The 27,985-nt window shown below is 40.4% G+C and overlaps 1 protein-coding gene across 4 annotated transcripts in view; it reads right to left on the bottom strand.

The window, feature by feature from the left end:
- Positions 1–21,166, bottom strand: part of PXYLP1 (2-phosphoxylose phosphatase 1) — a 63,577-nt gene extending 42,411 nt beyond the window's left edge. Inside the window, exon 1 of one of the 4 annotated variants that reach the window (XM_080605205.1) lies at positions 21,039–21,166. The gene's annotated coding sequence lies outside the window, so the exon portion shown is untranslated. Of the gene's footprint in view, positions 1–9,788; positions 9,880–11,699; positions 11,857–12,115; positions 12,903–21,038 lie in introns of those variants that run through there. The other 3 variants (XM_080605206.1, XM_080605203.1, XM_080605204.1) reach the window with 3 other exon arrangements.
- Positions 21,167–27,985: the final 6,819 nt, after the last annotated feature.

The following is a 27,985-nucleotide window of genomic DNA, read 5'->3' as shown; positions in this document are numbered from 1 at the left end:
ACAGGACACTCAGCAGAACCAATGCTGAGGTCAGCACAACCTGCTTAGCTTCTCGTGCTTGTAATGGTCACGTTGAGGAAACCCTCACAAAATCCCTGCAGTTGACTGTAACTTCAGCAATTTAAACTGGACTTACTATTCCTGCACCACTGACGTTGCATTTTGCATAGCATCATGAAGGAACAAAGCTAGCACCTGCAATATTGTTAATCATAATTCTTCGCTTCCTACCAGGAAAAACCAACAACAAGAAAACAATTATTCAATTTTTTAAAAGCATTTATGAGAAATCGGTCACATCATTTGTCATCATTAATAAAATCAAGCAAAACCTGCTTGGTAATGTTACTCATGTTAGCCCACCTCATGACTTAAGCTGGAAGTAAGCAACCGCAGAAAACACAGAACTTGCCTGAGAGTACAAACAGGTCAGCAGCCTGTTGAGCCCTAATAGAAAATAAAACATAAGGAAAGACAGGACTAAAAAAGCAACATGTACCACTCCAAAACAGAAAGGAGTGTATTGAACACAGCTACATTTTAATATGTACACAGTAATTGTTACCTATAAAATGTTTTCAAGATTTTATTTTTGAGTTGCTTAACATTTTAGTTACTGTTTCAGTTACTCAAGTTTAACCTTTTCTGGTATTTAGAACATTACAATATCTACATCTAAAGTTCTCTTTTCTCCTATTCCAAGTGTCTTCCTTAACTATTCAGTTCTAAAATTCTCATGCTGACACATCTGGTCGTGAGACATTCAAAAGCTATCGAAAATGGCCCAGCAGTACTGCCCAGTCTGTCAGAGCAGCCAACACAAGCTCTCACTTCATTAAAGCAAAAGGATCAAACAGAGCTCTTACTCTAATTAAAGTTTTGTCCCTCTATACAGAGCTTATTATTTTCACTGTGTAAGTAAATCATGTAAGTTTCAAAGCCTTCCCTTTGCTATAGAGAGCCGAGATACAGGTGGTCCACTGAAAAACTCCATCACTGCAAGCACCTTAAAGCTCAGCTGGAAGAGATTTTGAACTAACAGAGCAGTAGCAAGCATCTTAAAATGAGAAGCAGGTGGTAGAAGGTCAGCCCAAGGAATCGAGATTTCAAATCTTCAAAATCCTAGGTGTGGTAAACTACTTCCACTGCTCAGCTCCAAAGGTTGAAAGACTGAAGAAGGCTGGGACTGCCACAATAACTACATTTGATGAGGCTGAAAATACAGCTTTGAAGGCCTCTCTCTCAGTAGTTCAACTGATATTAACGAGTTAGAGGGAAAACTTGAGGGGTGAGGGGAAGGGAGAAGAATGATGCTTTTCTGAGGGGAAGAAATCACTTTAACTGGTTGATGAGAGATACAGTCATCTTCGTGCACAAATTTGTTTAGAAAAATAATAATTTGGCTACTGTGTGCATTTTTTTTAGCATTAAAAAAGTGGGGAAGGAGAGAAGAAAAGATGGAACAATAAGTAATTTAAAGACAATCCATCATCACCATAAAGAAATATCCCAGGAAACCCCAGGCTGTCTCAAGTCAAAAAGAAACTGTAGGCTAATGAAGCACGGAGAGACTGTTCTCCATATGATCCTACATGAACATGATGTTTGTCTGTCTAAAGTCACCCCAAAGCTGCTCCTCAGAACCTTCTCCCTCAGGGTTTTCTGTTTCAGGGTAAACCCGCTGGCAGAGCTGGGGCTGAGAACAAAGTCACTCACCACAACGGCTGGATTCTCCATTCCTTTCAGCTGGGGCTGGAAGATAGAAACAAGTGGCTGGGGAGTGGGATGCAGGACGAAAAAGTGGGAAGAAAATAGATTTCTTTCTTTAAAGAAAAAATATATATATTTTTTGGCTGATTTCCTACGCTGCAAATTCTTCCCCTTCAAAATAACGCCCGCTCAGCCAGTAACTCTGAGAACTGAACATTCAAGTTAAACCAATACCAACTTCAAATACCAAGGGTTTTTTTGTTGTTTTTTGTTTTTCCTCAATAGAACACTCAGGTTATATTAAAAAAAAATGGGAAAAAAAGCTGGATTGGGGGAAAAAAAAAGATGCAGTAACAGGGCTGGCTAAGAAGTGAAAGAGACGTAAAACTAACTTCTGTTGTACATTTCAGAAAGTTCACCAGACATAGTGTTACAATATCCCAACTAGTGATGGAGCAACACCAGACATCAATCTGTAGGCAGCCAGGTTTCAGCAGTTCTGGTTCCCACATAAGCACTTATCATCAAGTATCTTAATATTTTTATGAAGCCACAGAACCACATAAACATAACTAACTCATTGTTGGTACAGTGCCAGCCTAAAGGATAGTTTGTTAGACAGAAAAGCATATTCCAAAAAGCTGTTTATGTCAAAAAAAAAAAAAAGCAGAAAGTCACAGAGACTTCAAAAACACCCTGTCACTGGATTTTATAATCCAGAAGAGTTGCTTTGCATTCAAAGTGACGAAGGGACCACTGCTCGTACTGAAATTTGATTACACCTTGAAGATAATCCCCAGCTCTCAAAACAAAAGGTCCACTGGACTCTCAGATCTTAGCTTTTAAACCCCAAGGTACACAAGCAGGTAACAATGAACATTTTATAAAGCATCTTCTCCAAAACTTTCTGAAAACTTTCAGACATTAGGAGGACTGTCATACAGTTTTCTGGTGCAAATCCTGGGAACGCACTTTTCAGGTTACAGCCAGAGTATATCCTTGAAAGGGTGGTTTCCAGCCTTTCAATTCTGTCCTACTCAAATCACCAGTGTGAGTTGCCTACAGGTGCAAGCAGGACAAGTTTTCCATACAGTTTAACTTTGCATTTAATTTCTGATGGTCCAAGTCCTTTAGAATTCATTTGTTTTATTTAAAATTGAACCTCCAAGTTTATGAAAATTTTAAAACTGAACATAAACACAGCCACGCAGAGACATCTACATTCAAGTTCTGTTTAGCACATAAATGTTGCAGCTAATGTAACGCTCTAAGAGAACAACTATCTTTTATGGGTTCCCCAGCATTGGAAGTTGACTTATTTCGCAGACAGGGATCTCCTTGTTTCTGGAGGCTTAGACTTCTATCAGCTTTCTGATGAAATCATGCCCACGTTTTCTTGAACAAAGTTTAACTGAAAAATGTGTGAGAACTGTTAAAGGGCATGAAAAGATCATTAAGTATCTGATTCTTTTATCTTTTTCACACTTCCGCAGAACAGTTTAGATGTATCAATTTACCTCCCCTATACTCTGACCACTACCCATCTTCCAAGGGATCATTTCTAAAAGTAAATGCCTCTGACAATCTAAACAATACATTTTTGAAGAAATGTAATCTGCATGACTTGTAAATACAACCCTTCTATTCAGCGATGCTTCAAAACTGCACCTTAAAACACTCAAACACTGAAACGGTGTTTTGTAAGACCTAACACAACCATTTCTGACATGAGGTCATTAAAGAATATCAGCACTGCAATTACTTCTGCGTAATCACTAGCACTATTACTACGAGAAAACAAGTAAACACATGAGCTAACCTAAAGATGAAGGGAAGTAGAGTGCCAAAATATAATCTTTTCCTCCTCCAATATCTCTGCTATTCCTAAAATGCTCACTAAATATATCAAAGAAATTCTGAAGAGCTGCAATTGAGATGTCATCTCTACATATTCTCCCCTTAAAATATACATATATATATATATATATATTTAGTTAGTCTCCTTTCCCCTCTTTACAGACCACTTCCCCTTGTAACAACCCAACACAGAGACAGCTCGCTGCCTTTGTGCCCTGGCCCTAGCAGCATACTGACAGCAGGGGCTTTTCCTCCCACCAGCTTCGCTACTCTCTCTATAAAGAACATCACTTGCTCCCATCAGCCGTGACACAGAGACGACGTGCACATGCCTGGAGGAACTTATTAGAGTCTAAATTAGCTCTGGCAGTAAACAAATGAGAAAAACAGGATTGCGCGTAGGGTGCATTACACATTCCGTAAGTGTTTCTGTCTGTAGGCTCCTTTATGTCTCCTTACTTTGTGCCAGATTTAGACATCCGCATAGATCAGAGAATGAAGCAATGGTCACCATCAAAATTCATGCTTGCCAGCTCATTTTTTTTCCCATTTTTCATGAGTACTTTTAGTTACTCGTGTTAGTCCCTGATGCTCAGCCCTACCACCTCCCTCCAGGGCGCTGAGAGCCAGCAGGATTTTGCTGTCGAGCTCCGCACGAAGGGGAGCTGGCATGTAGCGGGGACACGGCACCCCCAGGAGCTCCTGCACTCCGGTCCTTCAGCAGAGATGCACACACCTGGACAGTGACCAAGCACTGACTTCTCCAGTGATCACTGTCTGCCCCTCTACAGCTGTCACATTGATCACATTTTTCATCAGGTGTGCAGAAGTGTGCCTTGGCTTTTACTTGGTGCCACGCAGTTCTTCCCATCGGTGCTGTCTTCCAGAGGCCCTCATTCTGTCATGCACCACTGCAACCCAGTTCTGCTCCCTTTAATCTGGTCCCTTTTACAACGCCTGGACTGCTAGGTATTTCCAAGTCCCACCCAACTGATTACTTTTTCACCCTCGCTAGTTGGCTTTCAGCGACCTCAGGTCTGTCAGTATGTGTATATTCAAAAGACCACCTACCATGGTTCATATATACAACACGTTCCTGTACCAAAGGCATATATAACACTTCTTGCACAGCATTTCTCTTTTCTTGGTTATTTGCCAAAAAAAAAATAAATGTAGGTGTAAAATTTGGAAACAGATCCCAAGAGATTACTTACACTCTTGTGGTCAGCACAATATTTTTATTTACGGTAGTCCTTGTGTCACTGTTTGCGAGCACTAAGTACGATCCAAGCTTTAAATAGGGACAGATGCTATGATGCCACACAACGTATCTACGTTATATGGCTGGGCTTCTTTCTAAACCAGTCCACTACCAAGGCAGACACCAAAACACAGGGATGAAAACATGCTGGAGAAGATGGCTACCATTTTTATTTCTGCTTCACAGTTTACAAAGATCAGGCTAAAGCCAAACATGCCCTCATTACAGCCCTTGTTACAATCCAGTTGCACTCCTGTGTTTTTGTTTTTGAAGTTGTAATGGCTGTATTATCAATTTCTACTAACATGAGAAAAAAAATCATACTCCCTTAGGCTTTAACACCTATGCGCTTGAATAGAAAAAAAACACACACAACTGAACTAAACAGGACATATCTGTTAGCTTGTTACAATTATGAACACAAAATAAAGATTTGCTATACTCCTATCAGGTAAAATAAAGAACAAAGCCTACCAAATAACAGGAAAAAGCATCACAGAAAGCTCATTAATGACATACCCTTCCATAGCAAATCAGGAACATTCAGAAAACAAACTGTTTTCTTTCCAACTGTACAGAGGAACTGCACACCAGTAAAAAAATTCACATTCTCCAAGTCACACTAGTCTTCCCTGGACCACTGCTTTGACGACAGGCTTTATAAAGAAACATATTTGTAGCAGACTGATTCTCTGCTATAGACAAAAGATTTTCAGAACATATTCTTTGCATCAAACCATAAGGAAAAAAACATTCTCCTATTAATGGCATTAAAACAAACACATGCTGCTGCCATCTGCATTTCTTTTCTAAACACTTCAAAGAACCAAAATTTCTCTTGCATTCTGTTCCCAAACCCTCTTTTCCTCCAGTTATCAGGACTATCCATTTTTAAGCTGTGCCAGCTACAAACCTGTCCAAATGATTAATAATAATAAAAACCAACAACACAAAAACCAAACAACAACAAAATACGAAGCCCCCAGTTCTCAGGAATCTACACATTTTTGATTGCCAAAATGATGGCAGAGAAAGATCACTTCATTCAACAGGAAAAAACACCTTTATCTTCCACATCGCTCAGAACGCGGGAGATAACATGAAGATGGATATGATTTTGCATTTAAGATGCAAATTTTAAGCTACATTTTGAACGTGATATATAGCACGGGCTACTTTCTTTCAAAGCAGAGAAGCCTCACTGTTGTGTTAAAAATCTATCTATATAATCCAGTCTAAAACCAAATCTGCCAAATTAAAAAGCATTAAACAGTATTTAAATAACTTAGGAACATAAACCATTCCTCCTTGTAAAAATCAGACTTGATAGCTCACCCAAATCATAAGTAATTAAAAGACTACATCAATTCCTCTGCTAGCTTAACATCTCTTCTCTCATTTTCACATTCCTTTCAGGAACTGTTGAGTTTCCTCACTTTGGTTTTCCATTAGGTCTCATTTGGTTTCCTTGTTTCAAAAGCAAATATATGAGAGCATGAAATATTTCAAGGATGAGGTGTCCTTGACTTTTTTTTTTTTTCTGATCCGTTTAAAACCTTAGTTGGAGAGATCCTTCCATTCAGGCAAACTTCTCTATACGTGCTTTGACCTGGCCTTGACTAGCTCTTTTTGGCTGGAAACTAAGCACTGTCCTACCACTTAACAAAATTTTAATACCTAGGAAAATCTGTCATAAGCCCAACTCTTAGTCAACCTCTTCAGCAATATCACCACATCCCTACTCCTTTTCCCACCCAGCGATAGGTCATGCACTTCTGCTTCCCTGAACTGCAGGGAAAGTAAAAACAAAAACAAAGGAAGTGCTTGTGCTTCCTTAAAGGAAACCGAGCAACTCTTTTTCAACATTATTATAAAACTTGAAAGAAACCTTACGATTTTTGATGGCTCCAAGCCAGAACTGAATCCTAATTGGCAGCAAAACCATTCCAGAACACACACAATTAAATAAGTCTTAAAAAATAGCACCAGAATTTAATGATTTTAAGCTTATAATTTTAAAATGGTATACCATATGCTCATAATTGTGTAAGCATAGATCCTAATCAGACGCAGATCACAGCCAGTGGCTGATCAGATAACACTACAGCTCCAAAAAGCACACAAAGGCAAAGCAGTTAGCATACTTGAATTGTTATACATTTTATTTTTATTTTTTTAAGTTAAGATTTTATAGTTTACAGTTTTAATTGTTTGAGCAACTCTCCTGCCTACTGTAATGCTTCCCTCTGCATGCATTTCCAATACGAACCATCAAACGCTCTGGACACAAACACACCTCCCCCTGTCAGGGGTTGTAAGCTGCTGCAAAAACCTCTTCCCGGCCCTAACTTTGAAAGAAAACATCGTGGGGATACACTTCAATACTAATTGCAATCAACCAGTGAGGTCAGGTTGAATAAATAGATCAGATAAGAGATTTAGATTGGGAAGCTCATAAGCGGAGGAAAGAGTTTATGTTGACACACCAGGTCTGATTCACCCTACCCCACATTCGAGATGATATTAGTATGAAGGAAAGTACCTTCATCTGCTTATCTGCCCTTCTGCTCAAGTTAGACAGATCTGAGGATAAGACCTGAGCTCCCAAGTCTCCCCTTATTCTTATAATTCCAGATGATCTTATACTGGGTCTGGTTTTGACCTGGGTCTGTTTCAGCTCATACTGATAGAAAAGGACTAAGACTTTATTCAGCAATTTAGTCATTTTCCTGCAACCTAACCCCAGAATGGTTATCAGACATGCGTTAGTGGACAGTCAGTATTTCCTGCTCCTCTTCTTCCCCACGACACTTCATACAACTGCCAGCTCGCCTGGGTGCTGAATAGATGAATGAGGAATAACGCAGGCATCATCCTGGGAGCGCTGCCGTGCTGCTTTGCAAGGCGGGACAGGACGCCTGTTCTTTCCCCAGTCCTCATGGCAGCAGCACAAATTAACCTCGAGACCACGTCATCTTACAGTTAGAGACAACCTGAGCACAACGGTGTGGGCAGGCTGGTTGTTTCTTCAAGAGGAAACATAAAAATAGATTTAGGTAAACAGTGCTGGTGTTAAACGCTATGTCCCAGCATTTCATTTGGAAGTCTTATCGCAAACATTTCTGTTGCTTAGCTCCAGGAAGTTTATTTCTGAATTTATTGGCCCATCAGAAGCTTCTCACGAAGGTAACCCAACGTCTTCACAGGCAGAAATGCCTGCCTGTGCTAACTCCAGAACAATTAGCTCACCAACACAACAGCCAGAGATGTGAGGAAGATGAACAAAGCATAAAAAAATATGGAAAAACACAAGGTAGACTGTCAATATTGCTCGTCCTTTTAAAATAACCATTGACAACGCAATATACATGATGTTCACAGGATCTCTTTTTTTTAAATCACCTGAGAGTATCAACCAAAGAAAACAGTACAGTTTATTCCACTGCATAAGTGTGGAATTTATTATAGGGGATGTGGAGACAAAGTTATGGTGTTTTGTTTTTTCCCCTCAACGGAAGACATTTATCATTTGACAGCTTTCTGGGGGAAACTGACTTCATTCTTGTCACACAAAAAGTCTGATGGTGTCGTAAGAACTATGGATGAAACAGCTGGAGAACACTTACTGAATACTATGTCTGAACAGCATTTATGAGCAAGTTTTTATCAAGCAGCGAGAAAAAATAAGCCTAATTATTTCAGCTTCCAAAAATCTGGTATGTTCAAGAAATACACCAGTTCTGTAGCTTTTCAATGCCCAGTTTCTCTCTTTTTAATCAATACGAAGTAGCCTGTCAATCTTGCTCTGAAGCTGTTCCCCATCATCAGCACCATTCAGTGATAATCATACATTTATCACCCACCTTTGTAGCCCTCCTGACAAAGACTCCTATTTCATTATAGCACTGCACAATACAACAATGCCTTTTTTTTTTTTTCTTTTTTTGCTGTTTAGGACCAACCATTATATTTTATGACCCAGGCGTTGACTGGGAACAGTAAAAATGATGTTATCTGATTTAAAAAAAAATCATACAGAAATGGTGATTCTAACAGCACCCTTTCCCACTCTGTTTCTTCAATGAGAAAACCTCACCCAGCTGTAACCAGAGACCCCCTAGTACCTTCCAGACAAACAAGTGCATTTAATTTGAATGCTAAAATAAACCCAATGCCACAAAGCAAGCTACGTGGTCAAAGCTCACGTTCCCGTATAGATATAAAACCCATATATATCTTTCACTAGGAAATTTTATTGTTAAAAAATTAAAAACTTTCTGCCCTGAATGATTTACAAAACCAAACGCTTGCTTAAGAGGACTCCATTCAGATTTCATCAAAGCACAGCCTGAATTTAACAGAACATGAAGCATGTCACAGTCTGTATCACATTTCTGATATCTTTCTGGGAAGTTCCTACATAAACCTTCAGCCATCATCATCCAATGTGTAGCTTTACAATCAACTGTTTCCATTTATATTTATACTTCTGTGCAATTTATACCATACTAGAGTCTGCATTTATCATAGAAGGAATTCTGAAAATCATTTCAAAGAGAAAGTGTGTTTTACAGCACAATCTTTGTACAACATTATTTTAGTACAATTCCAGTAAAATTACCACAAACCTAAAAATCATGCAAGTAGAAATCTTGCATGGAATTTACATTTCTAGCCTCCTCCCAGCCATTTGTCATTCCGTCTCATTTTTCTACACAATTTAAGCTTTTATTTTTGAATGCAGTTTTCCACTCAAGCTAGCTTATTTCTAAATACAACCTTCTAAGCATGAAACAATGCATTGCTCACTTAGTGACTCTTCCCACAGCGAGTCAAGACTACAGGCTACGTTCAAACACTGTTCCAATCTAACCTCCTGCCTAAACAGTTTTGAACCAAACCCCACTGTTTGTTCAGCATCTGAACCACTGACATTCTCTTTAAACAAATCCTTCCTCACCTTCGAGACTGCCGTCTTGCAGCATTTGTCTGTGCTGGTCAAGACCCTGCCAACACAGCTGAGCTTCCAGGCTCCTCCCAACCCTTTTGAACAACCAAGGTACCACCACCTCCTTTGTAGCATCTGATATAAACCCTAAGTCAAATCACACCTAAATCATGAAGCACATGTTAGTAGGTGGCTTAGCATTTCATTCCTATACTTGTGAGATGCATGTTTGTCAGCAACATGCATCTCATAGTGGTGGTTTCTTGCATGCTAACTGCAAGTATTTTTTGTATTACTTAGAATAAAAACCTTGGGAAGAGAATATGCAACCAGACCTGAACATAAATCCAGATAAAAGCCAGTCTTAGTACTACATGAATCTGTCATTCATCTACTGAGCAATAAAATGCAGATACGCTTAAGACACAAGCCTTTTATAAATTAAAAAAAAAGCCTTTTAATTACAACAACAAAATCTGCAACTTCAGCAGGAAAAGCATCCCAAAGAAGTCAACCTAATTTCAAAGCTCTCATACCAGGTTATGAAAAGGAACAAAGACCTACATAAGAAATCTCACAGGATGCTCATGGTTTCCTTTGTCTAAGGAGGTCACGAGGGAGAAGCAGAAAGAACACACACCCCAGTGCAAAGCCACTGGAGAAAGCAAACTTTATGGGAGTCAGTAATTTTGCACACCTTGAAGCACTGGTTGTGTGTTTGCTCGTTCCAAGATGCCCACTTTTTAAGCTAATAAAAGCATGACAGAAATAAGATTGTGGTTACTGAAAGGCAAGGTCATAACTATAAAGCTGAAACAACATAACTAAGTGCAAAAAGTCTAGGCAGGATGCACAAAGGTCTTTATGGCCACCGCTGTCAGCCCCTCACATGAGGGCAGGCTCTTGCTGAACAGGGAGCTGTTTTAGTGCATACTGAATCTTATAAAAATTCATGTTTCAGCTCTGCTAAGTTTACATAAAATATTTAAAAGACTACAATTAAAAGCCACTAGTGAGAGGAACATATGTGTTTTAACTATGCGTGCTACTTTTAGTTACCTTTCTGAGGAGATTAAAATTAAGCAGCTTTGCTTTCATCCCACTCACACCCTCCCACTACAAAGTCTGTCTGAGCAAATCCTCCTGCTACAGACGTCAAAACAGGGCATAAGTATTACAGCGACTTATTGCCAAAACGCGTTGGTTTAATATCCCATTATTATCGTAATACTGGCACAATAACTTATTATACGTGACGGCTTTTGCAGTTAGTCAGGGATGGATCCTCTTACTCAGGAGTTTCTTCATCCACACAGAAGTGTATTTGCTGAACGTGTAAAAGAGTAAAAGTAAGAGCTGAGCGAGATGAGATGCTCGTCGCAGGCCCTAACGCCAGACAAAACAAAGTCTGATCAGGGCATCGCACACACGCTTCCTACCCTGTCACTGCTGCTGTCCCAGCCTTCACCTAGAGCCATCGGACCAGAAATCCAGGTCACAGGATTTACAGAATATGTTGCTTAACCACTTACTTCCTATCATTTTCAACAAAACACTTTCACACATATATATTTTTTTTTGCGGGAGGGCCAAGGAGCCCCCCGTGCGGGAACACGACAAAACGAGGAGTAACCCATGCACGCAGGAGCCCGTTCGTGCCCCAGGGCTCGGGGCTGCTCCTGGGCAGCCTGCAACGCAGGAGCACGCCACGAAGCCTGCCCAGGGCTGTGCAGTCACCTGGGTTAAGGCACGTCCGAGGACAAGGCTCGCTATCGAACACGCTGAACACAACCAGCGTGGGAAATTAAAAAAAAATAAAAATAAAGAGAGAGAGAGAGAGAAACCCACACAAGTTGCTCGCCCCCCTCCCCTTCCCGGGACAGCGGAGCCGCCCGGGCCACCCGTCCCACAGCCACCCCTGACCTGCCCGCGGTGCCGCCGCCTCCTCTTCCTCCTCCTCGTCCCGGGCCCGGGCCCGCTGCCCGCCGCCACGCCACGGTTCGGGCTGGGCAGCCCGCCCAGCGCCCCGGCTCCGCCGAGCGCCGCCCTCCGTGGGGCTGCCCCCGCCCCGTCCCTCCCCCGCCGGGGCGGCCCCGACACGAGGAGCCGGCCCGGCCCCGCCAGGCCTCTCCCCGGCAGGCCCGGCGCTGAGGGGCGCCCCCCGGCCGGGGCCCGAGGAGGTGGTCCCGCGGCGCGGAGCCTGAGGCAGGAGAGCGAAATGGCTGCTGAAGGCGGCGTGGCCCCGCGTCCCTGTCACAGGAGAGTTGTGTGGATGCCAGTAAGGAGATAAACGAGTGCCGTGCTGTAGTTAGAGCGAGGGAAGGCTTTTCAGAACTCACCAAGTGCTCGCCAGGATTTACTGCCAGCGAAGACAGCTCCCAGCTAATCAGTCTTTCCCCTCCCAGACACAGATTGTCCGCCAGGAGGGGCGCTCATTTAATCCTACAGGCTGACCGTCTTTGCAATACACCAATTTTTCATCTGTCCCTACAACAGATTCTGAAACGAATGGTACAGATGCAGGGAATGCCCGAATTCCCTTTATGCTACCCCCCGACACATATATGCGGAACCACGTTGCTGGGCTTTTTGTCGTGTCCGGAGGCCAGCACAGCAAGCAGGTGGGCCACACGCTGCTGCGGTCCACAGTGCCCCCGAGGTACCACCGCCAGCTCCCCACCGCTTATCCACCAGGCCTCTGCTCCTGGGTCACGGTGACCTGCTGTCACGGCCCTGTCCACACAGGCACGAAGCCAGATTTGCTCTTTGATACCACACACCTACAGTCAACATGCCTAACAAGGAGACTGGGCACGCTTTTTCCAGCTGGACTAGTGCATCTGCCTGGCTGGTGTGACTGCAGCTGGCCGTGCTCCAAGGTTCTCCACCTTCCTGCCTTCTAGGAAAGGATGTAGGAATTCAGGCAGTTCTGACCGACAGACTGCACAGCGTTGCAGAAACTGACCTGCAGCTGGACGGCCACAAGACCACAGCCTTTACCTGCGGCTGCCCTTTATAAACCAAACCCAGAGATGCGCAGCAGCACAGCAGTGGCCTGCCAACCAGCAGCTGCTCAGCACATACACAGAAGCTGCTGTTCTTTCCAGCTAGCAGCATCGCATCAGCTGAGAGCTAATCCATCATCACGGCTTTTTTTTTTTTAATTATTTGAATAAAACAAGTGCCAACCATCTGAACAAAACTGTTTCACAGAGGAGTAGGAGAGAAAATATGGGACCCTGGATGCAGAGTAATGAGATTTCCAACTACCATTCACTAGATCACTTTAGGGCATTGCAGGATTGCAAAATGCCCAATATTACCACAAAGAAATTTGGCCTTTTTTACCCAGAAAGCAGAGTACATGCTTCACAGAAAAATCATCTCCATATGGAAACAATGATTTACGATGACAGCAAATGCTTGCCACTACAGTTGTGTTTCCACCACCACCCAGAACAAAGTGCAATTCACAAAGGATTTGAAATTTAGAAACTGTCAATCTGTTTTTCTTGCAACAAAAGGATTTCATTTTCTTCACAGAACATTTTTGCTTTGGAGAATAAAATACAGTTGTCTGCATATACAAAATAAATTAACTTTGCCAGATATTATGTTATTTATCATATAAAAAACTATATGTACCCAAAGTTGCTAATATCTTGAAAGTTTCTCTGCAGAAATGCTGTACACTTGGATTTTAAGGGGATGAAAGTAGAGGAGAAACTGAATACTCACAGGACAGAGCAACTGCAACTGCTATCTTTGGAGTAGGCTTGGAGTTATTCACAGTCCTGCCATATCACTTCACCTGATATTCTGGTCTACTGGATCTACTTTCTCTATACATACTATTATAAATCCATGTCTTTGAATAGTGTGAATACTATTTCATATCATCAGAATTTGCTCTTTTGCAAAGATCTTAAGGTACCCCCTTACAGTAGAGTGAATTAACTATGAATTAACAAAAAAAAATAAATGCATTAACCAAACTGCAGCTGTGAGCATGTATGGACACAAACTGTGAGCTCGCTAACATCCACAGCTGCGTGTGGTCAAAACATGGCAGTGGCACTCTCTGACCTCAACCCCGAGAGGTAAATTGACAGCCTGAATTACAGAAGATAGGTCACAGTGAAACGCAGCCCCATCATCTAAGGGGAACAGTACTAATTTTATGGTTTACTTAAATTTTAAAGCTCCTGATCCTAATTCTCCTAAAATACTGCACGATTAAGTATATTCCAACTATTTTGTTTGCCTCCTGTGGCCCATGTCCCCTTATTCTCTATTTCGTGAGCTTCTCTTTGTCCATGTTACCACCAGAGACGAGGATTAGAAACAGGCATGGAAAAACAGACCCCTTTTCCACAGATACAAATACAATTGTGAACAAGGCATTGCATATAAAGAATTTAGCAATGCATACAAAAATTAAAAGGAAGTCTGTTGAGAGGTTAGAGAAAGCACCCCTTCCCCACCCACCCCAAATAGGATTATCAGGCTTTTTTACACTGATTAGAGGTGTTTCCAGCCTCTTCCCAAGACGGAATTCACAAAGAACTCTGTTGAAAAATACCTCTTTGGTCTTTTAGCAAGGGCTTCAGAAGAGGAGATAAGCATGAGGATTCCTACTCTGGTAAACTTTCTGTATTACAGTGCTGATTTTCAGTGGATATCCAAAAAATAGACGAAGAGAAAGCTAATGGCTGCATCTCAGCTAGAAATCTATCCCTATAGCTTCATCATCTTAGCTGTCCTTAGGAAAGATGCCTCCACAGATAACATTTTAGCACATTAAGACGGGGTGATCACAGTACACTCGAAATTTGGCAGTATATAAATAAGTGACATTTTAAAAGCGCAACATTGAATTTCATGCTATTTAAAAAGGAAAGTGTAAACATAAGTGATGCTCATCTCAGAATCATTTTACCATAACTGCGTGTTTAAAGCATACCAGATAGGAAATTTTTTCTGATGTACCTCATATCCAAGATTTGTGTTTTAGGTTTCCTAGCATGATGCAAAGAACACTGCAAATTAAATAACAAAGTTTAATGAGAAATGACTGATTCATGGCACTGATCTAATTAAAATCACAAACAGGAAGTTGGTTTGTTCTTAGAAATCACTCAAGCAATTGTACTTGTCCTAAGCTTTCATTCTGTGTGTCACTCACTTTAGGTCTGTGATGCAGGCACAGTTTAGTAGTGCCCCTTGATAATGATTAGCAAGAAACCTGAGATGAAGCTTATGAATATCCAATATTTATTTCTAATACAGAAACCAGGTAAACTTAGAAAGAAAGAAATGGAGAAAAAATGTTCCTCATGTGCCAACATTGTTTGTTCTAGCAACAAGCTTCAAAGCAAAATACTTTAAGTCTTACAGGATTATGAGCTTTATAGCTTGTGTTTGGTTTTGTTGTTTTGCCTTTTTTTTTTTTAAACCATTGATCACCTCTGCCTTCATTCATTCCTGGGCATTTCTGACTTATCATTAAATTACCATTCATACATTAAATTTGTTGGGATAGAATCTTTAAAAAACCCCAGGAAAGCTTTCATTCCTTCTTGGAACCAGAATCCTCCCTGTTACAGCTATCCCCATTCTTCCCACCTAGACACTGCTGGCATGCTATTGCTTTTCACATTCATGTGATTGTAACAGGAGTTCAGCTTGTATCCTGTGTTTGTGCCCCCTACCATACTGTTTCATATGGTACCTTCACTCAGAGATCCGCTAAGACTGAATTCAGCCAGTAACATCTACCAGAGGCAGAGTGTGTTAAAACTTCAGTTTTGGTCTCACATCCTGATAGTACCGAAGTGCAGATGAGTGGGAAGAGAGAGAGGCATGCCTCCACTCTACAGACAAGTTTACAGTCAGTTTTGCTCATAAAAGATGGTTTCTGCCACTTCTAAACTACGGTACATTTGAACTGTGAGAGAATATTTTAACTGAAGTAATATTTGAATAGGGTATTTCAATTCTAGTTTTACTTCTGCACTGTAGTAGTTTGAGGCTCTATACTTTAAAAAGAAATAAAATGAACAAAAATGAGAGTTTCAGCAGTCTGAATCTTTCCTTCACTTCCATTGTTTGACTATGGCTGTGGCTGCATTTCTCAGCTACATTCCTGAATACTTCACAAAGTCCTTACTCTCCATCTAGCAAAAGGTCACTTCTGACAATACCCAGTTCTTTAAGGAAGTACAATTCTCAGTTTGCTAATTACAGACTGAGATGCCTTGTGTCTCATTCCTACTGCTTTTAAGTATTTTAAGAAACTGCTGGTAGTTCTGGGAAGAAAACCATTTGAAAACAGTTATTTATGCCTGCTTTTTGCCACCACATATCTGAAATCTGATGTCATCTCTTTCAGTTTCTTTGTGCGTGTTTCTGCATCATTCCAAGTGCCACGTGACATATCTACCCCATGCCTGAACAAACTTATCCCTCGTTTTACAGTTCTGGATGCCTTGATGACTCATGTATATTTTGACATTTTATTTCTATAACCTCCCGGGGATGCCAGCATTCTTACCCATTAAATTACCTCAGCCTGAGTCTCATCAGATCTTTAGGAATCTTTTAATCATGTCATAACCATTGGTCTGGATACAGTGCCAAAGTGACTCACCCACATTTCTGTAACTGCTCTATTGCATTACAGCAGCTTTGGTTTTCTTTAGAGACTGCCTATTGTCTTATTCCTCAGCATTTCTACATATATGGCTTTACAGCATGTAAATTATCTTTGCAGGGGGTCACTCAATTCAGCCCTCAAACATGCCGTTTGGCAGTATATTGTGCTCATGTTAAATGTAATGTTTTCATCTCTTACTCTCAGGCTTAACTTCCTGATAAAAAACATCACACTCAGCCTCATCAGTTTCATCAGTAATCAAGCAATCAGAAATTACAGTACATACTATCAATATTACCATGTATAGCATTACTTTTTCTTGTAGTCTTTAACTGGTTGACTAAACCCCAAATAATAATTACAAATTCTACATTGTTTCTAGGTGGTGTTAAACAGACACAGCAGAAGATTCCTTATCTGGCTGTACTTGACAGTATTCTCCTTTCCTCTGGATAGCCTCACAAAGAAAGCATTTTTTATTATCTTTCAGAGTGAATGGAAGTCTGCTGTTTGCACATGGCTCTAACCTCCTGGAGTATAAACATACACATAATATATACTAGCAAATGACTAAGTGGATTTAGTCCAGATGACTTAGTTGCAGGATTTTCAAAAATAGATCAGGACCTCTGAACAAATACAACTTCAACAGTTATTTTGGCCCATTACATTACTCTTCCTTCCTTTTCTATGCCCCACTGTCATGCAGCTGGGCACGTACCAATCATGGGATTAAAATACAAGCATTTTGTCCCAGCAGGTTTGCATCTTATCTCAGTAGGACCCTATGTGGTCACAAGAGTTTGTCAGGGCATGTCAAAGTAACATTGACCATTTAATCAACTCTTTTGACAACGATACAGTCAGCTACCTACCAGAGAGAGTTTTAGTGCTCATGGGATAAGTATCACCAAATGGCAATATTGCACATCATATCCCAATTGTGCTTTTTCTAAGTGTGAAAACATAGTGTCACATTTTGAAGAAAAAAGTTTCTTGTCATTTCTTTATGAAGAAAATTCTGCAAGCAGCAGAAACCACAACTTGTATTTGGGGCTGAACTTTTTAGAAGAGGAAGTTCTCATGGGACCACACTCATGGAAGAATGTGCACAATATAAATAGACTGTAAGTACATTAAGAAAACACATGCATTATGCATTGCTGATTTCTCCCCCCAAAACCAAACACCTGTTTCCACTTTGCAGAGGTTCGGCAATCTTTGTAGCCAAATTGCTTCAGCACTGACATGTTAGCGAAAGACACAGCATGAGAACCACAGATCTCATTTCACTCAGTGCCACTAGAAAGAAAGCTAAAATGACTTTTGTTGTTGGGTTTTTGGTTTGTTTTTTTGGTGTTGTTTTGTTTTGGGCATAATATCTTATGACATCATACATCAGTTCAGATCAAAGAGCTCCTGTTCATAATTCGTTTTGAAGTAGTTTTAAATAAGATCTTACACTCGTTTGAGAGCAAAAACAAGTGACACAGACTCTAGTTTTTGTTATAATCTAAAATCTCTTTAATAAGTATTGATTACAATGATAACCAGTTATTCTTTTAATAGATTTCTGTTATTCTGAATACCCATCTTAAATTTGAATATCCCCTATCATGAGACTTGACAGTCAACTTCTTGCAGAACAGCTTTAAAGCAAAATCAAATGTTAAGAACCTTTGCTCTTAAATCACTCTGCTCTGCCTCGTGGATTAGTAGCCAGCAATGTAAGGCTGTGAGACAGAAGGAGCCTCGGAGACAGCACCCACCTCTGCCACTCTGGTACGTCTGCTATTCGGTTGGCTCATCATTTCACCTATTTAAAGCTCCATTTGGTAATTTTCCACCAGGATTAGCTTCTGAAAAGAAACCCTACAAAGAGCTTAGAATAGTTCTCCAGAACACAGGTCTCAGATTGTCTGAATATGTATCATTGGTTTTATTTGCATTTCAAACAGCTCAGATGAAAGTACAAATGCCCAAAAAGGCAGCAGGTGCATAGATAAAGCAAAGGCCTCAAAAAACAACCCTTAAAATAACTGCATACATACACAACTACTCTCCAGTGTCATTTCTGATCCCAAACAGCTCCTTCTGTCTCTCTGGAATAAGGCAAGCCATTATTACAGCACTTAATTGGTTCTGTGGGTAACCAAGTCCAGCTGCTCTGTCTAGCAAAGCAGCACAGCTGCCTTCTCTCAGTCCAGAGGAGCTGGAGGCTGGGGGGGGGACACGAGAAGGGGAAAAAAAGAAGAAAAAAGGAAAGCACACACCACTTCAAGAGCTCCATTCCCAGGGTCTCACAAACCTGACTAGAATCTGGATTGGAATTTTAAACAGATCCCTTAGGAGCAGCAATCGGCTTCCTAGGCAACCGGGGTGGCCGCATCCACGCGCTGTTTACATGGAGATAGGAGGAAGGGCTGGGAGTGGAATATATGTAAAATTGCCCTTACACGCTCACAGGAGGGTTTCCTGGTTCATAAATATTCTTGCTGCAAGATGTGATTTTAGTTAAATTCAGACTCGCCAAAGTGGTGAGCAGTAAAGTTATTCAGAGTGACAGCTTTTAGCCTTCTGCTGCTGGGTGAGTTGGGACCAGATGCCAGCAAAACTGTTTTTTTAAGTATCTGAATGCTTTCCCGTGCCTGAGGAACTCCCAAATACCTTGTTGGTGAAGATTTCTGACACTTCTGGTAGGCAGAACTAAAGAATTAGTCCACAAAGCTAGGTGAATTTTAAGCATATTATATTATTTCTTCATTGTATTTAGTTCACAGGGAAATTGCCAACTTTAAAAGTCTAATTAGGGAAGTCCGCCCAGGGAAAAAAAAAAAAAAAAAAAAAGCCCTCTGCATTGAAATTATCAACTTCCCTATTACCCTATTCACTCACAGGCTTCAAATCTGCTCATGAGGGGCCCCACCCAGGAGTGAGAAGGGATGGCTGTGCCAAGTCATTTTCCTGTTAAAACCAACCCCAGGAGTGACCAAATAGTAAATATCTACGTCCCATATTACTGTTTTGTTGTTGTTGTTTTGTTTGTTTGTTTTGTTTTTTCCTACTAGGAAAAAAAACAGGAAATGCCATGGAATGGATACACGTCCGCAAGCTCATCATGACATACAAATATTATTCATACTGTACTCTTTTTCACCACGGAGGCAAAAAATTCATACCTAACAGGACGCATTAGTGTCCTCAGCCTGTAACCAGTAACACTGGTCTGCTTTAAAGCCAGCAGGTACAGCTGCGTTTGGCATACTGACCTGGTGCTCCATCAGGAAAGAATGTATATAGAAATTCAGCTAGTAGGGATGGGTGTAGTTAAAACAACATTAAAATAAAAATATTAAGACATTATTACATTAAATATGAACCTAATAATTTTGAAAATTGAGTAGCTTATCTTCGTATTTCTGTGAGCGAGTCAATTGGCTGAGAATGCAAGAAAGACACGTATAGCCTGGACCTGTCTCCTTGTTTAAGTAAAGATAAACAGTACTGTAAGGCCCACCTTTCCAAACTGTTAATCCTTGCATCTTAAAATTAACACTGACTGATATATTTTGAATCAGCAGAAGGCTTCTCCCACACAAATACATGCACATACTACTGTATCATACGAGCTTCCAGTAGGAACACATACAATTGCTCCAAGGCAGGAATAGTAACGCACTAAGCAGATATAAAGCCAGTTGCTTCAGTATAATTTATTTCTAACTGTAATTAACATTCATGTCAGGAATACACGTCATTTTTAGGGCTCAATTCTGCAGACAGATCATACCCATTTATGCTAGAGTCTCCTTTGCTATTAATGTATAGAAGACAGTTCCCCAGTGTTGTAGGAGTAAATAAGAAATTGGACAGAATGTAGGAAGTGAGTGACTTGTGTAGTGTTGTCTCTGAGTGGCAGAGGAAAAACAGTCAGCACGGCTAAGCTAGGCTTCTCCATTTCTATTTGCATATAGCACGAGCATTTCAAGTATTCATTTTCTCCTCACTACTTTAAGTTTGCCAAGTGAACAAAACCAGTATTAACCTCAAGATTAGCTCCAACCCTAGGAGAACTTGCTTTTGGATGAAGAAACACTATATTTTAGTGTTTGATTCAACCTGGATTACAGGTTACACAGCCCCCTGTGAACAATGATAAACAGGCAAAGGACTGTATTCTGAGATCTAGGTAAGGAAATTGCAATTGCAACGCTGCCTCATTCCTTTCAGGTCATTCAAGCATCTCCCGTTCTTACAGATCTTCACCTGGTACACTTTGGAAAGAAAACAAAAGAACAACCCCACAAAAAACATTCTCTTCCTTACCTACAGACTCTTTAAGCCAAACAATTTCTAATCCTTCCCTTGCCTTTTCCCTCCCCAGGGACCAGAGTGTTTTGCTTTTCTGCATACAGTTCTCAGATAATACACAGCTGAAGCTTCAGTGATTGAAGCCAGAGCTTCATCAGAATTAGGTTTTGATAATATAATTGATAATATAATTGAAACAGAACAGAAATTGTGAAATAAATAACAGTTGAAAATAACCATGCACATGTGCATGAACTTCTAGCAAAGAATTTCTAGATCACAATAAGCTTACTTACTTAGACCAGAGTGATCTGCACTATGCAGGCAGCTCGCAACGTCTGTGAAACTATGAAGGGGGACCCTCTGAAAATATGATTCGGTAGCACTTCTTAGATGGGTGGGAGGGGGTTAGTTCCACTACCTTCAGTAGAGTTACTGAAGATTTGAAGCTATATAAATATCAAACTTATCCTACACTTTTAAAATGCTGGAGTCAGGTACCTCTGATACTGACAACTTTATTTGGTGCATGCCCCATTCATCCTGCTGCTAAAGTGCAGGTGCATGCTGCTGGGCAGGGAGCAGTAACAGCCAGGAGCATCCCCAGAGTACCTGAGCAATGGGAGAAGCACAGACCCAAAGATGAGGACCAGGTTGGAATAACAGCCCAAACCCTCATGCTAAGGAGGCAGGTCTTACGCTTGGGTGGGGACACCAGGTGAGGCTGGTCAGGATCATTAAGGTCTGTTAGTGGCCTCAGGGCCCTAACACATACTTCCTTCCCATATGAACTTCTGGAAATGTCCCTTGTCTACAGCCATGTCCAGTGGTACCTTCCTCAGTGAATAGGGCTCTGTATTAATCAGTTCTTTACATATTCTACAAATAGCATTGCTGGCTCTCAACAATCAGCTCTTAGGAGATTTCCACCTTTAGTTCAGATATGCGTGAAGAATGGCAAACTTAAAAGGTCAGAATAGTGTGCTGAAATGCTCTAATGTGTCACAAGAACATCTTCCCACAGCTGAGGATCCAGTATATGTAATGGGGTGGCAATAAAATCTACTTCAGTGTGTCTGAGGAATGCTTGATAAAACCTGTAAGTTTTGAAGTGCTCTGTAAAATGATAGATGCTAAAAAGGCCACTTGGAGATTACCCTTTGTTGCATATATCATAAGGGGAAATGTAATACTTTCATTTTTAGTATACTAAAGGCAGCATATTTTTTTTTAGGTTAAAAGAATGAATAACAGGCCAAATAATGGTCCTAGAGGTCAGCGATATCTAGCATGAATACTGAGTGTGTCAGCATTTAGTGCTCATGAAGAGTGACTGTCCGTATAAATCATTTGTCATTGTCACTCTGGGAACTCATATATTTTCAGAAAAAATGTGACTTCTTTGTCTTGTTAGTTTTTGCATACAGCTAACTGGCATGTTTCAAGGACAGGACAAGATCAAGAAAAGATGGGAGGGTACTGAGATAGGAATGCAAGAGAGACAAATGAGTTGTGTGCTGTCTGATGATAAAAAAAGACCATTTGATAATAGTCACCACAGAAAACAGCCAAATAATACAAATTGTATGCATGAGCATCGTATTGCCCATAATGAAAAGAACCAACCAAGCTACGGCTCAAATGCCTATTAGCTCAAGTACGTGTCTGAAAGCAAACATTCATATGAATGGAGCTGTCAGTAACAAACTGATTAATCCCTCAGTCCCAAATGAAGAGTGACCCAGCTGCAGCAGCCTTAATAGCTTCATCTTCAGATAAAGGAGAGACAGCAATAATGTTACTGCAGTCATCTGGAGAAAGCTGCAGGCCTCCTTAAATGTGAGTTAGGAATCATACCTGAAGGATCGCAGGTCCTGCCTAGGCATCAAGGCCTGAGGGATCCCCCAGACTGCTGCTGTATGTGTAGCTCTCCACAGAATACGTGCCATGGGACTTACCAACCAGCCAGCCAGGCAGAGCATGGTGCTCTCACTCTGTCATCACTTGTTCAAAGGTCTACAAACATCTCCAAACTCAGAACCTCCTCTCCGCGTCTGTGCTGTGGCAGAAGTGGGATTCGGATCTGTATCCTGGCACCAAACATTTATACACATTGTGAGCTGCAGCTTGAGCACAGAGAAAATAGAGCAACTTGCTTCTCTCTCACTGACAGCCATTAAAGAGACTTCTCAGGGCTTTTACAGCTGCAGGAAACCAGGGGGCTATTTTCCTGAGAGCCTTCCAGTGAATTGAGTTTTCCATTTTGAGACTTTGATTACCCTTGCCCATTTCCAATAGTTTGATATTCCTCTCCAAAAGCTTGAAAATAGTATCAGCTTCTGAAATTTGTCCTTCATTTTTTTTGTCAAAAACTGATGTTCTAAAATTGAATTTGAAATTGAAATTGAAATGCCATTTAAGTCATTTTTTTCCCTGTATGCTATGACAGTCTTAGTAGATTCTCAGAGCGTTTGAAGTACCATATATTGGTTGTGCTTATTTTTCAGGCTTACAGCAAGTACTCTGCCATCTCTCCAGTGACCTCAGTGGGTTTATTTCGGGTTTACATCAGCAGAAGGGAATTACCCCTTTTTAGACGTCAGATAGCAAGGAATGCATCCCAGAGCCAAGCGCAAGTTCTGAATGAGGAAAGCATTCTTACATTTAATACATACTTGATTTCCACTGTACTGCTGCTAATGTTAGGTACGTGTTCAAAGACTATTTACAAAACAAATTTCCTCTAAATTGGCACAGATACAAAGCACGCAGGCTCTTCAGTTCTGCTCTCAGCTACACTGGTGTCAGATTTACTCCACCTCCATGCACGAGAAGTAAAACCACGCCAAATGGGAATTATGAAGATGAGCTGAGGTATCCCAAAGGAACAACTGCAAACAGACAGGCCGACCATGTCAGGTTACTCAGGTAAATCCTGTTAAGGCTTTATGACCCTTTAGGGGGTAATCGTGTGCAACTGGGAAAAAGGACAACTAAAACCAGACCTACACAGGATGTGGCATGAAACACAAATGCTTTTTCTTTTCCTGGCTGCCTGTAATTTAAAAAGTAAAACCAGTGCACAGGTCTCAGACAGGCTTATGGGTTAAACATTCTGTGAATAAGGGGAGACTATACTGTTCGTATGTGCTTGTTTATTGAGTATTTTGCACGAGGAGCAAATGCTTGTTCCTTAACAGATTATAGGACAACCTGTGTTTCTCTAAGGGTACTATTTCTAATCCTTAAAGGCCCCTATTTATAATGCATTGAAAGTATTTTTTCTCTTGGATTTTTCTACTCTGTCAAATCAGAAATCTCCTGCAGAGGAGAAAATATTTGATTGCAGACTTTTAGTAAGCCTTCAAACTCTTACAGTGAATAATTTGCTGATTAAATGTAGTCACCTTCAGCCTCCTAATGGCTGTCTCGCTGCAGATGGTAACTAGGTAGAAGAATCAGTAAAATATATATAATTTCTGTAAAAATCTACAACCAGCAGTCTTGGGCATACTTTTTCCCCTCTCTCATGTACATAATTACTTACTCTTATAACAAATATGCAGTTCATAGTCCAGTCAGCATAAGGTTTGGTGGACTTTACAGCCTTGTGATACTGGCTCTGATAATGGTTTAAAATCTAACTTATCACAACACAGCAGGCGTTACTGCAGTAAGGCCTGTTTTGTTCTCAGCCAATTGATGGGTGGGGTATTAAAGCACATATAGACGAGAAAGCTAATTTAACACTCTGGATGCTTAAACAAATAAGCTTATTAAAAGAGACAAGCAATTTCATGTCGTTTTCCTGCAGCTGAGAAATGCAAAATGTCAGTTTTCCTCTCTTGTAGTTTAGTTTAAAGCTAAACATTTCAGTTCTGAACAAAAGGAGGTGGGTAAACAAGTGCCTTTGAGAACAGGAGGAAAACATCGCTATTCTTCGCAATGAATGTCCCAAAGATCAAAAGCAGAATACTCTGCATTGTATCTATGATACCGGTGTCTCCGTAATGCACAAAGGGATGGCACATGGGCTCACACAAGTTTGACTGTAGCAAAGTAGCAGGGATCCCAGGGGCGTTCCCATGGAGCTTTCATTAGAAATGAAGACTCATGGTGTATTTAATCTCATCCCCTGAAAGACTTTGCTATGTGTCAATTGAGAGCAGCGCATAAAGACTAGAATAGCAGTCTGGCAAAGTGGGTTTAAAGTTGCACAATTTAGTGTAAACCAGTGTTTTACAACCCCCACCCCTCCAAAAGAAAAAAAATAAATCCTAAGAAATGTGGAAGAAAAATCAGACTTCAATCCACCAAATAAAAAGAATCTGAAATGTGACTCCTCTGCTTTTCCTCAGTGTCTCATTGTTATTACAGGAACAGCCCCTGTTAGAATTGCAGTCCATATGTCGGGTGTGATTTGTACTGTTCTTGCCCCTGAAGTCAACTGAATGTAGACACAAAGGAATTCATTAGTGAGCACCCTGATAAAACAGGGATGACACCTCAAGCTCAAATAAGCTACAAGAGTTGTTGTATATTGAGGAATTTCTTCCCTGAAGATGAAGAGACAGCTTCATTGCCTGTCAGCTGTAAAAAGCCTGAAAATGCTCAGGTCAGACAGATCTGCCCACAAGGTTATTGCCTTATGTTGTATGATCCCAGGTAATACTTCTGAAACACACCCAACAAATTTTCTCTCAAAAAAAGCAGTGTAACAAAAGACTGCACTTAGTATCTCAGCCTTACCTCTAATTATTTCAGTTCCTTATTGCATGTTTCTTTCTTTTGATATAGGTTACATGTATAGCTGAGAAATTTTTATGTTAATCAGAAGCCTATGGGGTTAGCAAACTCCCCATATCTATGTCCTCTTGCAGAGCTTTATCTTCAGGTAATTGTTGACGAGATAAAGAGCAGAAATGCCACTCAACATCAGATATGGACCAATTTGACTGCTTTAGGTTAAAGAGTTGTATAAGAAAAGAATTGAACTCTGTCATTTCCTTCATTTTTCAAACTTTAACTTTTAACACATTACTTTGCCTGGTGCAATACAGACTTTTAACTTGATGCTTTTCATATACAAGTGATGGCAAACTTCAGATGTAATAATTGCTTCCTCTTCTTTGCTAAAACTACTGACAGAACAGAGGTCCCATACACAATAATGCTTATATTAAAATGCAGTGTAAATTATTTTTTTTTTCTTTCAGGCTAGTGATTCTTGTTACTCTGGCAAGCAAATATTTCAGCATCAGCCAGTTATTCTGGCTGTGAGAATAACTCTTAAAAGTTCCTTAAGTGTTCGCAATGGTGTAAAATTCTCTGCTTTCAGTTTTACTTCTTACTTTTTGTCTTTTGTTTTCCTTCATAAGACAGTGGTTTAAAGATTCAATTATTATTACTGATTAGAAAAATATTTTGTTTTCAGTCCACTGCTGCATTTTATTTTGATAGCCTTTTCAATTATCTCCAGATGGATTCTGTTAAAATGTTTTCAATTGTACACACGGTTTAAAAAACATAAATGTGTGGAGTATGAGAAATCATTATTGGAAAGAGTTCTGTATCTTTTTCTTCCTGAGATTTTTTTCACTCTAATATAACACTTCACATTTAACTGTCCTGTTTTTTTGTTTGTTTTGTTTTCCACATATTAAAGTTCCTGTTAAAATACCTCCTTTCTTCTAACTTTGTGGAGCGGATTATGAGCCCAATCAAGTAAGTGTAAAACTGTTCCCCCCTCAAAGAACTGAATTTACTGTTAGCAGAGAACAGAGAACAACATAATTTGGTGGTGACCTATTTTATTTTTTCCCGGTATAAAGATTTTCCTGGAGCTTTAGCAACAATTGTCCTCTCTGCTTTGGATTTTCTTCATCTAGTTTCGGTAGTTGTCTATACAATTCAAATATTTACAGAAACGGAGCCTTCATATAGAGTCAATAGCATCATGTTGCTTAAAACATTAAATTAACTAAGTTGTAGGTTTATTTTTTTTATTCAGTGCAGTGACTACTAAAACTGTTCCAGTCCTAGATCACTAGCCTGGGCAGAGTATCTTACTTGGGCAGCAAATTTCCTCCTGGGACTTCCACTAACATCTCTTCATGATGCTGTAATGCCCACCCTTCAACGTTTTGCCAAGTTTGCTGTCTATACAGTTATCACTACACATCTAACAGTGAGAGTACAGAATGCTTCAGTTTTTGTATTAGTACCACTACAGGTAATACCAGCTGAGCCCAGACACATCCCACAAAGATTGCTCAGAGGCTAAAGTATTTCTTAAGCATCAAAAACTGTGTTGCACATTCACAAAAATGGGCAGCAAGCTGACTTCGGAAATAAAAAACATCCATGTCCTACAGTGAAATACAGGGAATAAGAGAGCCTCCTCACAGTGAAGTGTAGGAAACTATAATGATTTTATTGAAATCCAAGGGTTGACTGTCATGTAAACAGTGATATGATGTGCTACCATGAATAGCATTAGCTCCTTGATGACTGTAACTGCCCATGCTGCTTGCAGGTCATTCCTTCAAAATGGCAAAACCTTCATGGCACTAAATATGCTTCTTCTTGAAGTAAGCAGAGGGAATGGAAAGAGAATGCAAGACAATCAGGACTAGTAAGTGATATGCCAAATGCAGGTCATGGTGAAAGATGTATGTTCTCCAGAAACGAGGTAGTGACACTGGTATTGCTAGTAACAGCTCAGTACAGGGAGTTAAGTTCTTCAGTGTTAAGTTCTTCAGTCTTAGCCACTGCTTCCAATTGTTGGAAATACACTTGGAAAAACTTAGATTGTGTTGTATAACCTGAATGGTGTTCCCAGAACTTTGTATTCCAACTAGATCCACTGGGAAATTGTTAGTACTTTTTTTTTCTTTTTTCTTTTTTTTTTGCAAACTGTGTCTTGACCACTCTTTAAAAGTGATCTCATTGCACGTCTGAATAAGATACTTGAATCCCTCTCAGGTTTGCTGGCTTCTGGCATGTTAAGAGAAATCATAACAACTGAGTAACACCTGAGGTAACAAAACAGACAGTTTTATGATATAAATAAGTGACAGAAGATCTACTCACAATTTGATGCAAGAAGTTCAATTGTGCCAGAAAAGCAGGTAACTTAATCAGCAGCTGTCAGGTTTCAGTAGCCATTTGTTTTATTAGTTCTGAGAACAATAAAGGAACTCCTGTGTCCTACTTCCCAAAAGTGGCAAAATACAACGTAAAG

Source organism: Anser brachyrhynchus, assembly GCF_964034855.1.
Source record: "Anser brachyrhynchus genome assembly, chromosome: 9".
NCBI lineage: Eukaryota > Metazoa > Chordata > Aves > Anseriformes > Anatidae > Anser > Anser brachyrhynchus.
Note: the sequence above shows the minus strand (reverse complement) of the source record. Positions and strands in the feature narration are given on the sequence as shown.